This window comes from Chrysochloris asiatica, unplaced genomic scaffold, assembly GCF_000296735.1.
Source record: "Chrysochloris asiatica unplaced genomic scaffold, ChrAsi1.0 scaffold00020, whole genome shotgun sequence".
Taxonomy (NCBI): domain Eukaryota; kingdom Metazoa; phylum Chordata; class Mammalia; order Afrosoricida; family Chrysochloridae; genus Chrysochloris; species Chrysochloris asiatica.
In genome coordinates this window covers 824,281-836,929 of record NW_006408538.1, presented here as the reverse complement: position 1 = coordinate 836,929, position 12,649 = coordinate 824,281, and the positions used below count along the sequence as shown (strand labels likewise).

Sequence of the window (12,649 nt, the reverse complement as noted above, 5' to 3'; positions counted from 1 at the left end):
TTGTTGTTAAGTGTTGTTGAGTTTCTTCTGACTCATAGTGACCTTGTATAGGGTTTCTGAGGAGCAACTGGAGGGTTGAACTGCTGACCTTGTGGTTCATTGTTGTTGTTGTTAAGTGCCGTCGAGTCACTTCTGACCCATAGCGACCCTGTACAGGGTTTCCAAGGGTGTAAATCTTTACAGGAGTAGAAAGCCTCATCTTTCTCCTGCAGAGCGGCTGGTAGTTTCGAACCGCTAGACCTTAAGGTTTGCAGCCCGATTCGTAACCACTGCGCTACCAGAGCTCCTTTCCTATAGCGCCCTTAGACCTAGGATGGTTCATTTTTCTAGATACATGCAGTATATGGTTGTGAATATTTATAGTAGCGATTGGAAGATGGATGGAATTATTTGAACTATAAATCTAATTTTCAAGGTGGCTTACAATAATGAACAACATAAGTAATTGAGGAAACCATACTGAATTTATTCACTGAACAGTGAAGGCAAACTGGAGCAGATGACTACATGGTTGTTTTTGTTGTTAAATGCTGTCAAGTCGGTTCTGACTCATAAAGACCCTTTATAGAGTTTCTAAGGAACAGGTAGTAAGTTTGAACCACCAACCTTGCGGTTCAAACTGACCTTGCAGTCGAGCTCATTAACCCACAATGCCACATAGGACTCTTCAGTTTCCAACGTAATCACTTATAATAACCAAGATAGAAGTTAAGCAATAGACAGTCATTCCTTAGACTCCCACATGTCTAGAGATGCCAGCTCTTCAGATATACAGATGTGCATTGTACTTCACAAGATCTAATAATAATAAGTATTTTATTATCATAATACTAGTAAAACATTCTTAACAAACAAGTATCCCAGAAATTAATGCAATGGTTATTCAATGTTTGGACAAACAAAAACTTTTTTTTAATACTGATTATAGATGTGGTAGTTTCTTGTGGGTTTAAGTGGCTGTTAGTAACAGAGAAATCTCTTGTCTCTGGTAATGAGGCTCATCCTTTGGATATAAGATGTTATTGCAGTACTAATTGAAATTTATTGAAGAACTCTTTGCTTGAGTGGCTGTGGTTATTAACTTATACTTTACTATTCCTGTTCTGTTCATGTTCCCAATGAAATGTTAGTACATATATTGATGATATTTATGTTGTTGCTGTTAGCTGCCATTGAGTTGGTTCTGACTTACACCAACCCCCATGCACAACAGAAGGAAACATTGCCTAGTCCTGCACCCTTCTCGCAATTCCTGCTATGTTTGAGCCTCTTGTTGCTGCCATTGTGCCAATCCATCTCACTGGAGGTCCACCCTTTTTCACTGACCTGCTTTACCAAGCATGACATCTCTCCTGATAATATGTTTGAAGTTAAGAGAGATGAAGTCTCACCATCCTGGCTTCTCAAGAGCTTTCTGTCTGTACTTATTCCAATACACATTTCTTCTTCTTGCAGTACATGATACTTCAAAATATTCTCCAACACTGTAACTCAAATATATCAGTTCTTCTACATTCATTATTTAGTGTCCAATTTTCACATGCATATGACAGCTTCAATCTTTTTTTCATTTTCATGATGTTATTGGTCCAGTTGTGAGGATTTTTTTTTTTTTTTAACATGAGATGCAATCCATACTGAAGACTGTGATCTTTGATCTTCATCACTATGTATTTCTTGGCTTTCAACAAGCTAGGTTGTATCATCTACATAATGCAAGTTGTTAATAAGTCTTTGTCCAATCCTTATGCATGTTCTTCTTTATATAATTCAATTTCTCAGATTATTTGCTCAGCATACAGATTGAATAAGCATGGTTAAGGAATAAAACCCTAATGCACACCTTTCCTGATTTTAAACCGTTCAGTATCCCCTTGTTGTGTTTGAACAACTGCCTTTTGGTCTACGTATAGGTTCCTCATGAGCACAATTAAGTGGAATATTGCAATGTTGTCCATAGCTTGTCATGATCCACATAGTCAAAAGTCTTTGTATGCTCAATAAATCATAAATAAATATATTTCTGGTGTTCTCTGCTTTCAGCTAAGATCCATCATATGTCAGCAGTAATGTTTCCAGTTCCACATCCTTTTCTAAATCTGACTTGAATTTCTGGCAGTTTTGTGTCAATGTACTGTCTCTGCCGATTTTGAATTGTCTTCAGTAAAATTTCACTCATATTTAATACTAATTATATTGTTCATTGTTTTCTACATTCCATTGGGTCACTTCTCTTTGGCATGGACACAGATGTGGATCTCTTCCAGTCGGTTGGACAGTTAGTTATCTTCTAGATTTCTTGGAATAAATGAGTGAGTGCCTCCAGTGCTGCATCAGTTTGTTGAAAGACTTCAGTTTGTATTATATCAATCACTGGATCCTTGTTTTTCTTCATTACCTTCAGTGCAGCTTGGATGGCTTCTTCAGTACCATTAGTTGTTGATCATAACCTCTTGAAATGGTTGAACATCGACCATTTCTTTTTGGTACAGTGAATCTGAATATACCTTCCGTCTTCTTTTGATGCTTTCTGCATCATTCAATATTTTGCTCATTGTTGTTGTTGTTAAATGCCATCAATTTCAGTTCTGATTAATAGTGACCCTTTATAGGGTTTCCATGGAGCAGCTGGTGGGTTTGAATAAAAGACGTTGCAGTTCTCAGTCCAGTGTTCATCCTACAGCACCACACCAGGAGTCCCTTTAGAGAATCCTTCAATATTGCAAGTCGAGGCTTGGATGTTTTCTTGGATTAGGTCTTTGTTGAGCATACTCTTCCCTTTTTTCTGTCTTTAGGTCTACACATTTTGTTATAATACTTTGTCTTTTGGAGCTGCCATGTGAAAGTTTCTGATCAGCTCTTTTGCTTCCTTATTTCTTCCTTTGTCTTTAGCATCTTCCATTGGCTTTAGCAAAGTCGCTTCTTTTGGTATTTTCTTTCTTTCCTGTTTTGTTCATGACTTTTTGCTTTCTTTTTGTATGTCATCCCACAGCTCTTCTGGTCATTATTGTCTTATGCATCAAATCTGTTTTTGAGATACTTTCTAAATTCAGGCGAGATATGTTCAAAGGTCATATTTTGACTTTTGTGGACTTGTATTAATTTTCTTGAGCTTCAGCCTAAATTTGGGTATGAGCCTACATTCCATCACCAAAGAAAGTGTGTGAGTGGAGCAAGAGAGAACACAAAGCAATGTTAATAGTTGAATCTAGGTGGAAGGTATATGGTATTCTTTATACAGTTCTTTCAGCTTTGTTGTTTGCATAAACATCTCCGAAACAAAAAGCTGGAGGTAATGCACAAAGAAATGTTGACAGTTGTGTGTATTCACATTTTTAGTGTATCATTTTTTCAAGAAAAGAGGGAAATGAAGGTGGAAATAAGATCCTAATTACATTGAGGAAAACTAATAAACACTTTACTTCAGAATTACCTTGTATTAGCATTCAGTGATGAAAAATCTTAATACTTAGTCTAATATATCTCTGTGTGTATCTAGAAATTTCAAACTGGATTTTTTATTTTCCCAGAAAGCATGAAAAAAGCCTACATATGTGGAATTTCTTACTGTTAAATTTCAGCATATTCTGTTGCTACCCAAATTTAGTTGCTTTGATAAATAAACATAGATAATAAATATTTGTTATGCCCTGTAAAATGAACTTTCTGGTTTCCTTTTTTCAACAAAAGGAGCCCTCACCTCATATAAAGCACAGTTGTTTCTTGGATATTCTGGAGTGGGATTCGTCAATTTGCACATTGGTAGTGGTGGTTGAGTGCTGTGGAGTCGGTTCTAACTCATAGCGACACTATATAGGGTTTCTGAGGCTATAAATCTTAATGGAAGCAGGAAGCCTCATCTTTCTCCTGTGAAACAGCTGGTAGTTTTGAACTGTTGACCTTGAGGTTTGCAGCCTGACTCATTACTACTGCGCTACCCAGAATGATTGGCTCAGTTTGTTCCCACCTTCCTGGAAACCTGTGTTAGTGAAAGACATGTGGACATCACAGTGGGAGTGGGCAGAGATAAGCCCACCCCTATTACCTGCTAGCATTAATCATGATTAACCTGTTTTTTCTGTGATACTGGGTTTTCCATGAACTCTATTCTTTGACCTTCTGATTTACTTGCTAATTAGGAGTCCATTGTAGATACGCTTCTGAGATGTGTATGTGATCAAAATCAGCATTAGTCTAAAGGTGTCGTAAATTTCACTGTGATTCTCAACCCTGACTGTTTTCTTGAATCACTTAGAAAAATGTTAAAGAAACTATTGTTACGGTCTTGATTCATTGGGTTTAGAGTGAGGGCTAGAGTCCTGCTATGGATAACCTGTAGGATAATCCTGTAGGATAACCGCTGAATTGCTAACTGCAAGGTCAAAAATTCATACACACCAGCCTCTCCTCGGAATCCCTATGTTGTTGAGTGCTGTTGAGTCCGTTCCAACCCATTGTGACCCTGTATAGGGTTGCTGGTAGCAGCTGGTGAGTTTGAAACCACCAACCTTGTGATTTAAACCGACTTTGCTATCTAGTGCATTAACCCATAGCACCACATCAGGACTCCTGGGAACCCTATACTTGGTCACTATGAGTCAGAACAAACTCAATGGCACTTAACAATAACAACAGGGTTAGAGATGAGTATGGGATTTTTTACTGCAACCAGGATTGGGAGCCACTGATTTGTAGTGAGAATTCTCACCTGGGAAAATACATCAGAATTGCCTGTGGCTATTTTAAAAATTAGATACCTATGGATTCAAAACCTCCAGGAACCCGAGCTTCTGGGCATTTGAGTGTTTTAATACTCTTTATGTGATTCTAGGATGCACTTGTAGTTAGAAACCCCTGACTTAAAACAGCTCTGGCCTGAATCCTGTATTAGCAAGTCATCATTTAACATATTTGTTTTATATGTTGTGCGCATAAGGTTATCTCAGAGGACATCTGAGGTTGGAAACATTTCCTCTCCAAATAAGAATAAATAAGTAGAGGAATGACTCTAAGCCAAACTCTAGTAGTCTGGTGTAACAACCTGATCCTTTAATTTCTTCTGACACAATTGTTAAAAGCAACAGTTTTGTGTGTTTTATGTAATGACTTTGTGATCAAGGTAGACTTGTCCCCATTACATCAGTGGAATACTATGCATTAGATACTGTAAGCGTCAGAAGATAAAAGGTGATAATGTTAATGGTAGTGATGAAAGCAGCTGGTATGTGAGCTCCTACTATGTGAAAAGCTCTAGTCTCAGTGACTTACACACATTAACTCATTTACATTTCACAGAAATCCTATGAGATAGTTTATAGCCCCATTGCCCAGATAAGAAACTAGACACAGAGAGTATAAGTAACTCACTTCAGGGAACCTAACTGGTCAGTGTCAGAGCCAGTCCTGAGCCTTGTTTCCTGCTTCAGCCCCTATCACAGCTCCACTACACACTGATGTTCAACGTGAGACAGAGGATTGGTCTTGTGTGTGTGTGATTCTAAGAATGATGTCCCTGTGTATTTAGTCTGATACTGTGCTCTGTACGCCTACATGGAGTTAGCAGGTGGTGTGCGCACTGAAGGAGACCTGGTTCACCTGACTGTTAACCACCAGCCACTCCTCACAGGAAAGATAAGGAAGTTTGCCTTTGTAGGGATTGTTGTTGTTAAGTGCCATCAAGAGTCAGTTCTTGGAAACTCCGTGGGTCAGTTCTGCTCTGTCCTGTAGGGTCTTCATGAGTCAGAATCAACTCAACAACAATGGGTTTGATTTTGTGTTGAGGGTGTGCAAGTACGCACATTCACATAGAAGGTTCTTAAGGAAAAACTTAATTTTTTTCAAGATCTAGGCGATTTTCAATGATCCCAGTAATAGAAAAGGAGACATATGTGTCATCTAAAAAGGTTGTTGTTGTTGTGAAGTGCTGTCGAATTGGTTCCAACCCAGCGACCCTTGTATAGGGTTTTCGAGGAGCAGCTGGTAAACTTGAACTGGCAACCTTGCAGTTCAAATCGCTTTGCAGTCTGGTGCATTAACCCACAGTGCCACACCAGGACTCCATCTAAAAGGGAAGCTATGCTAATATTCAGCTTTCTCCCCTTTACCTTGCATTTCCCTTTCTTTACATTTCTTTACCTCCCACCAGCGAATGAACCTTTCTGGGTTTTTCACCCTAACTGCTTCCTGAGGGAAGTTCAGAAATGTGTCTGGTAGGCAGCTGGGATTACAGATTTACTAGAGATAGTTCCCTGAAAGATAGCACCTGTAACAAGGGACATTTAATATGATGCTTTCTCCCTTCAGAGTGCTTTGCCAGCCTTACTCAGGTGGTTCACTCATCACTTCTCACAGATTGATCTACAAGATTGCAGATTTTGTTTTTAAGGCAGTGAGGCTGGTAATACACGTTGCTTAAGGTAGTACCGTTGGGTTAGAGTCTTGAGCTGGATGTTGCCTTGTGAGCAATTGTACAGTTAGCAGCCTGCACACGGACGTGGGACGTGGATCGTTGATTTACCTTCTTGTGTTGAAATTTGTACATTAATTACCTTGAAATCAATCAGATTAGGAAATAAAACAAAACTTCAATATGGTATATATTTTAGTTTTAAAATTCATCTGAATGATAATAATAGTTGAGTGCAAGAAAATGAAATAATTTACAGAGAAAATAAAAAAGATCTATGTTCTCTGTCACTGGAAACTTTCATTCTTAATTTGCTTGAATCAGGTTTTCTCTAGGGAATCTGTTTTTTAAAAGAATGTTGCCAGTCCTTATACTGAATGTTCATCCTGATCTATCAATCAGCCAGTTTATTCATTGCTACTACTGTTGGTGTTTTCAGGTGTCATCTGGGTAGGTCTGACTCATAGTGACCCATCCAAGCACGAAGCACTGCCCTGTCCTGTGCCATAATTATAATTCTTTTTTTTTTCCTTTTCTTTACCTGTCATCTTATATTGGGCATTACATTTTAGTGAGGGTATGAAAGGATTGTTTCTCTAGGGGGGAGGGGGGAGGGCAAAGTCTCTGGCTCAGTGAGGAATGCAGGCAGCATCCTCTCCTAGAACTTCCATAACTGCTCATATTTGAGCTCCTTGTAAGAGAGGCAGTAGCTGAAAACCACATAAGCTATCAGCACCATGGACAACCCAGCGATGCGCCCCTTCTACACGTTGATATACTTGTTGTAATACTGATTGTAATGTCTCTGAAAGGCTCCGCCAGTGCCTCTCGGTGTGCAGTCCAGATGGGCAGCTCTGCTCATTTGACATCCATGAGTCAGTGGTTGGTAAGACGGACATCATCTTGGAGTCCTGAATGTCCTCTGTGTTGGGCTGCAAGGGGGCTCCACAATTATGATTCTTCATGCAGTATCTGCCACCGCTCGTTTCAAGTTTCAAGCCACCTTATAGAATAGGAATTATCACTGCCACTTTACAGACAAGGCAACTTGGGGTGAAAGAGTTTATTTAACTTGTCCAAGGCCAAACATCTATTGAGTGGTGAAGCTGAGAAATCACTTGGGTCTAATGGACTTGAACTCATTCTTCTGCTATCCACTAGGCTCTACAATACTGACATTCTCATAAGCCAAGTGTGGCAGATCTTAGTAAAGAATCTATGATTAGCTAAGTATGAACAGCTAAAACTCTACTACTGTGTTCTCATTCAAAGTGCTATTCTGACTTCTCTCTGTTGTCTGAGAAGGCATATGCTAGCCTAAAAAAAAGATACGTAAAGGGGCAACATTTCCTAAACTTAGGAAATAGATTATCTGCACTTATAAAGAATTTAGGAGTATTAGGATTTTTACTAGCCTTGTTTTTATTTTCATAGTAATTTAAAGTTAGAATCACTTCCTGTTTTTTGAGGACATTGCATTCTTACAATGCAAGGGACCAGATAAGATTACCAACCCATTAGCCTCTTACAGACGTGGAGGTTCAGTGAGTGAGGTTTTTGACTTACCACTCAGTGCGTGCTATATAGTGCCACCACCTAACTCATATCCAAGTTGTCTTCTTTGTACGAGGGAATTGACACCCACGTGGTTTCCCTTGGCTTTGACATTGTCTGATTTGTGGCCACAAGGTGAAGTTATCCTTGACAAGTCTTTGCTTTCCTGAGCTTCCAGACTGGTTACATCATCCAGCTATTACTCAACTAAATCATGTTTACAATTTTCCAGATTAGAAGTACTGGGTTTTACATTTGGCATGTTATTGTGAGGCCAACTGGGTATGTTTAAAATGATCACATCAGAGCAATTGGGTGATTGTTAGCATATTAAGAGCTTGCAGATGCATTTCTGGACCTTAACTGGTGTCACTGTCTAGAGAATTACCAGGTATTGGGGTGACTCTTGCACTTGGCATCTTTTCTTCCATGCCTGAACATTTATTCTCAGACCTGGGCATTTGGGTGTGTACTCATTTGTAAGGCCAGTGTGTACTTGCTCTCTTCTTTCATCTGATGAATAAGGCTAGTGAGAAACTATTTTTGGAAAGTATTAAGCTCTTGGAGACAGTGATATCATCATTAGTCAGACTTTGGACTCTACTAAATAATGTGCATTTTGATTTTAATAGTATCTTGACATCACTTCCAAGATGAAAATTGATGGGCTTATTCATATCACTTCTGACATGGGATTAAAAGTTCTTATTAAATCAGCATGAAATTTTCCTTAAAGTAGTTTTCTGCTAAAGTCATCCATTGCGGGGTGTTCAGTTTGTGCTACCAGAAGAGAACTGTGGACTTCTTGATTTGAAAGGACTGCTTCTCCCTTAAGTTTTAAAAGTCACTCCAGAGAATTTTAGATTTCTCATATGTACGACGGTGTGGTGAAGGGATCTGACCTTAAGCTTCATGAGGGGAGAGAAAATCCTTATCAGCATCATTCCAAAGCTGATTCTTTGAAGCAAGGTTAGACATAACTCCTCTCTCCAACTGTTTTACCAATTCAACCATTTTTATTTTTACTGTTTCTGACACCAACTGTCCTTCCCACAGAACTCTACAGCTCTTCTGGATTTGATAATCCATTGCAACAGCCACACAGAATTTACAGACACTGAATTTAAGATTAGTGACCCTGTATAAGGTTTCCAAGGAGTGACTGGTGAATTTGAACATCCGACCTTGTGATTCAAACAACCTTGCGATCCAGTGCTTTAACCTACAGTGCTACACCAGGACTCTTATTAGGGTAGTTGTTGTTGTTGTTAAGTGCCAGCGAGTCGATTCTGACCCATAGTGACCCTGTGTAGAGTTTCCAAGGAGCAAGTGGTGAGCTTGAACCACCAACCTTGCAGTTCAAATGACTTTGCAGTCTGACTCATTAGCCCACAGCGCTGTTGTTGTTGTTGTTGTGAAGTGCCGTAGAGTTGATTTCAACCCATAGTGACCCTGTATAGGGTTTCCAAGGAGCAGCTGGTGAGCTTGAACCGCCGACCTTGCAGTTAAAATGGCTTTGCAGTCTGGTGCATAATTCCGGATCAAGAAAGACAGTATACAGTTCATCAGTCAGGATAGCATAGCGTCTTCTCAGCTGTGACCACAGGCAGGCTTCTTCCTGACCTTCAGCCTCTTGGCCCTCTTGGACTGGCACAGCCTCTGTCTTGCTTCTGTAAGTGTTACAAAGCTGTTTGGCTCCACTGATAAATGCCCAGAGGCACTCCAGTCTGCCAGTGAGACTCCTGCTCAAAGGCATGTAGCTTTCTTGCTCAGAGGGCCAGGAAGCCCACTGCACTGTCTCACCCGGGTCTCCTGGTGTTGCTGCCTCTGCTGCTGCTTGCTGTCTCTCGCCGTGTGCTATAACTGGAGGTTCCCAGCTCAGTGACCCCTGGTCTAAAGAGGAGCTCGATTTCCTGCTCCTCTTTCTCAGTGATGTGATCCCTTCTCTGTTTTCCTGTCCTTTTGTCTCTAGTAGACAAAACGTTTGACTCAGTGATGGTGAGGATTTGAGTGTTTAGCACCCCAATCCTGCCTTATTAACATGACAAACAACACTATCCTGCCTAGTTGACAGATTGTTGTGTTACCTAGTCAGTTCGGATTTACTCTGCTGATTACCTGATTACCGCTCAGTACTGCAAGGTCGGTTTGAATAGCAAAGTCGGTGGTCCAAACCAGCCAGCCACTCCTTGGGAACACATTCTCTATGGGTTGGAACCAACTTGATGGCACTTAACAACAACAACATATAGGATTTCTGAGAATGGCTGATGGGTTTGAACTGCTGACTTTGCGCTTAGCACTCTAGTCTTTATCCTATCCTTCCACGTTAATACATTGTTGTTGTTAAGTGCTGTTGAGTCACTTCCTACTAATAATGAACTGTATAGGGTTTCTGAGGAGCTCTGGTAGCGTAGTGGTTACGAATCGGGCTGTGAACCTTAAGGTCAGCGGTTCGAAACTACCAGCCGCTCCGCGGGAGAAAGATGAGGCTTTCTACTCCCGTAAGGATTTACACCCTCGGAAACCCTGTACAGGGTCGCTATGGGTCGGAACCGACTCGACGGCACTTAACAACAACAACAGCAATAGGGTTTCTGAGGAACAACTAGTGAATTTGAACAGCTTACCTTGCAGTCGAGCGCTTATCCTTTGTTGTTGTTGTTGTTGTTAGGTACCATCGAGTCGGTACCAACCCATAGCAACCTTATGCACAGCACAATGAAACACTGCCCAATCCTGGACCTACCTCACTACTGTTTCCACGCTTGAGTCCATTGATGCTGCACTTATCCTATAGTGCCACAAAATAGACTCCAGTGAAAAATATGAAAGGCTTTCCACCTGGGATGTGGAATACCATAACCTCACTGGCATTAATGGCAGATTTTATATCCATTTTCATTGAATGCCCATCTCATTTGAAAATGCGAGGAAGTCAGAATGAGAAAAGGTGGGCAACATGCTTCTCAGCATCTCAAAACCAGCAAGTGATACTGGGCCATCACTAAAGGTACTTTACATAAGTAAAGATGAGACAAGTTCAAAGCCAAAATATCTCCTTCCTTCTTTCCTGATGGAGGTCAGGTTGAAGGATGTCTTAAAGTCTGAGCCCAGTGGCCTTGCTAATTAGCTCCCATGTTAAACCCCCATCCAGCTGCTGATAGTTCTGGCCTGGGGCAGGCGTACCACTCATGGAAGTAAGCACTGGTAAGCAGAGGAGGGTGACTGACAGCTGTGGCTGAGCTCAAGGCCGAGACAGCTGAGCCTGGGTCTGAGCAGAGACTTCCTAACTCCCTTGTCCGACCATACCACTCAGAGATAATCCTTCCTCATTCCCAGGACCAAAGTGAATATAAGGAGGCAGAGAGAGAAAGCCACAGTTACACAACTGAGTTGCCTTTCCATTTATACTTCATTGTATGTGTTTGTAGGATCAGGACTGCACTGTGGCCTACCAGGTGAGCAGTTCAAACCCACCGGCTGCTCCTTGGAAACCCTATACAGGGTCTCCATGAGTCGGAATCGACTCAATGGCCCATAACGACAACAACATGTATTATTAATGAGGCAGGATAGGATAAGCGCTATAATGAATACGATGTCTTCTCCATCACCAAGTTCCAAAACCCAAAAGAAAATTTCTAAACCCAAGGCTGACTTCAGCCAACCTTTTCCTTCAAACCCTGAGAATACCCCTCTAGGCATTAAGAAACTTAAGTACTAGCTGGAGTTGATCTTTGTAACCATCATTCTATGTCCTGTTCTGTTTGTCATTTTAAATATCTATTTGGTCAGTAAGGAAATGAAGGTCAAGCTTTGCCTTACTACTCTGGTGTCATATACAATAACAGTCAGGTATCTTGAAATTTATGTTGCTTATTCACATTCGTAAGTAGTTCAGAATTCACATTGCAGTTTTACATAAACCCTAGTCTGTAGAAATAAGTATTTGAAGATACATGGCTTGGAAATGAAGCTACCAATTTAGACTCTGTATAAAACCATAGTTTCAAGGGAATTGTTTTATTTTTGTATTTTGATCAATGCACTGTAGAAAGAACAAAACGTGTGTGTTCTGGTCATTAAAATTTCACTAGGTCTGCCCATAAGTCTGCCTCATGAATCAGAATCACTACGTTACCTAAAAATTCATGTTTAAGTGTTGTTGTTTAGGACAATTTATGGGACTCCTGGGGTGGTGCTATGGGTTAATGCGCTGGATTGCAAAGTCGGTTTGAACAGCAAGGTCAGCAGTTCAAGTTCACCAACTGCTCCCTGGAAACCCTATACAGGGTCGCTATGGGTCAGAACTAACTCGATGGCACTTAGCAACGAAAACATGGGATATTTCATCCATCAATTTTGACCCAGTATGAGATTTGTTCATTTATATTATGACAAAGCTTCCATAAACAAGAAAGAATTGAGTACTAAAGGAGTTAAGAAAGGTCTCAAAGAGATATGAACTCCAGGTGTGCTGGCACACTCCTGCCTCAATAAATATTATATGATGGTGCTGATACCTTTTTTGTGTGATATAATTCATTGTTTGAATAATTCATTCTACCAGTACGTGTTTCTAAGAGTACCAAGTGTAAATAATGTACTGTAATTACTAAAGAGGAGTGATATTACGTATTCTATATATATTTATATGTATATAAACAAGGAGCTCTGGTAGCGTAG

General features: G+C 40.4%; 1 protein-coding gene across 1 annotated transcript in view; it reads left to right on the top strand.

The window, feature by feature from the left end:
* The window catches only part of ANK3 (ankyrin 3, node of Ranvier (ankyrin G)), a 393,472-nt gene that overhangs the window by 300,903 nt on the left and 79,920 nt on the right, over positions 1–12,649 (top strand). The window lies entirely within an intron of this gene.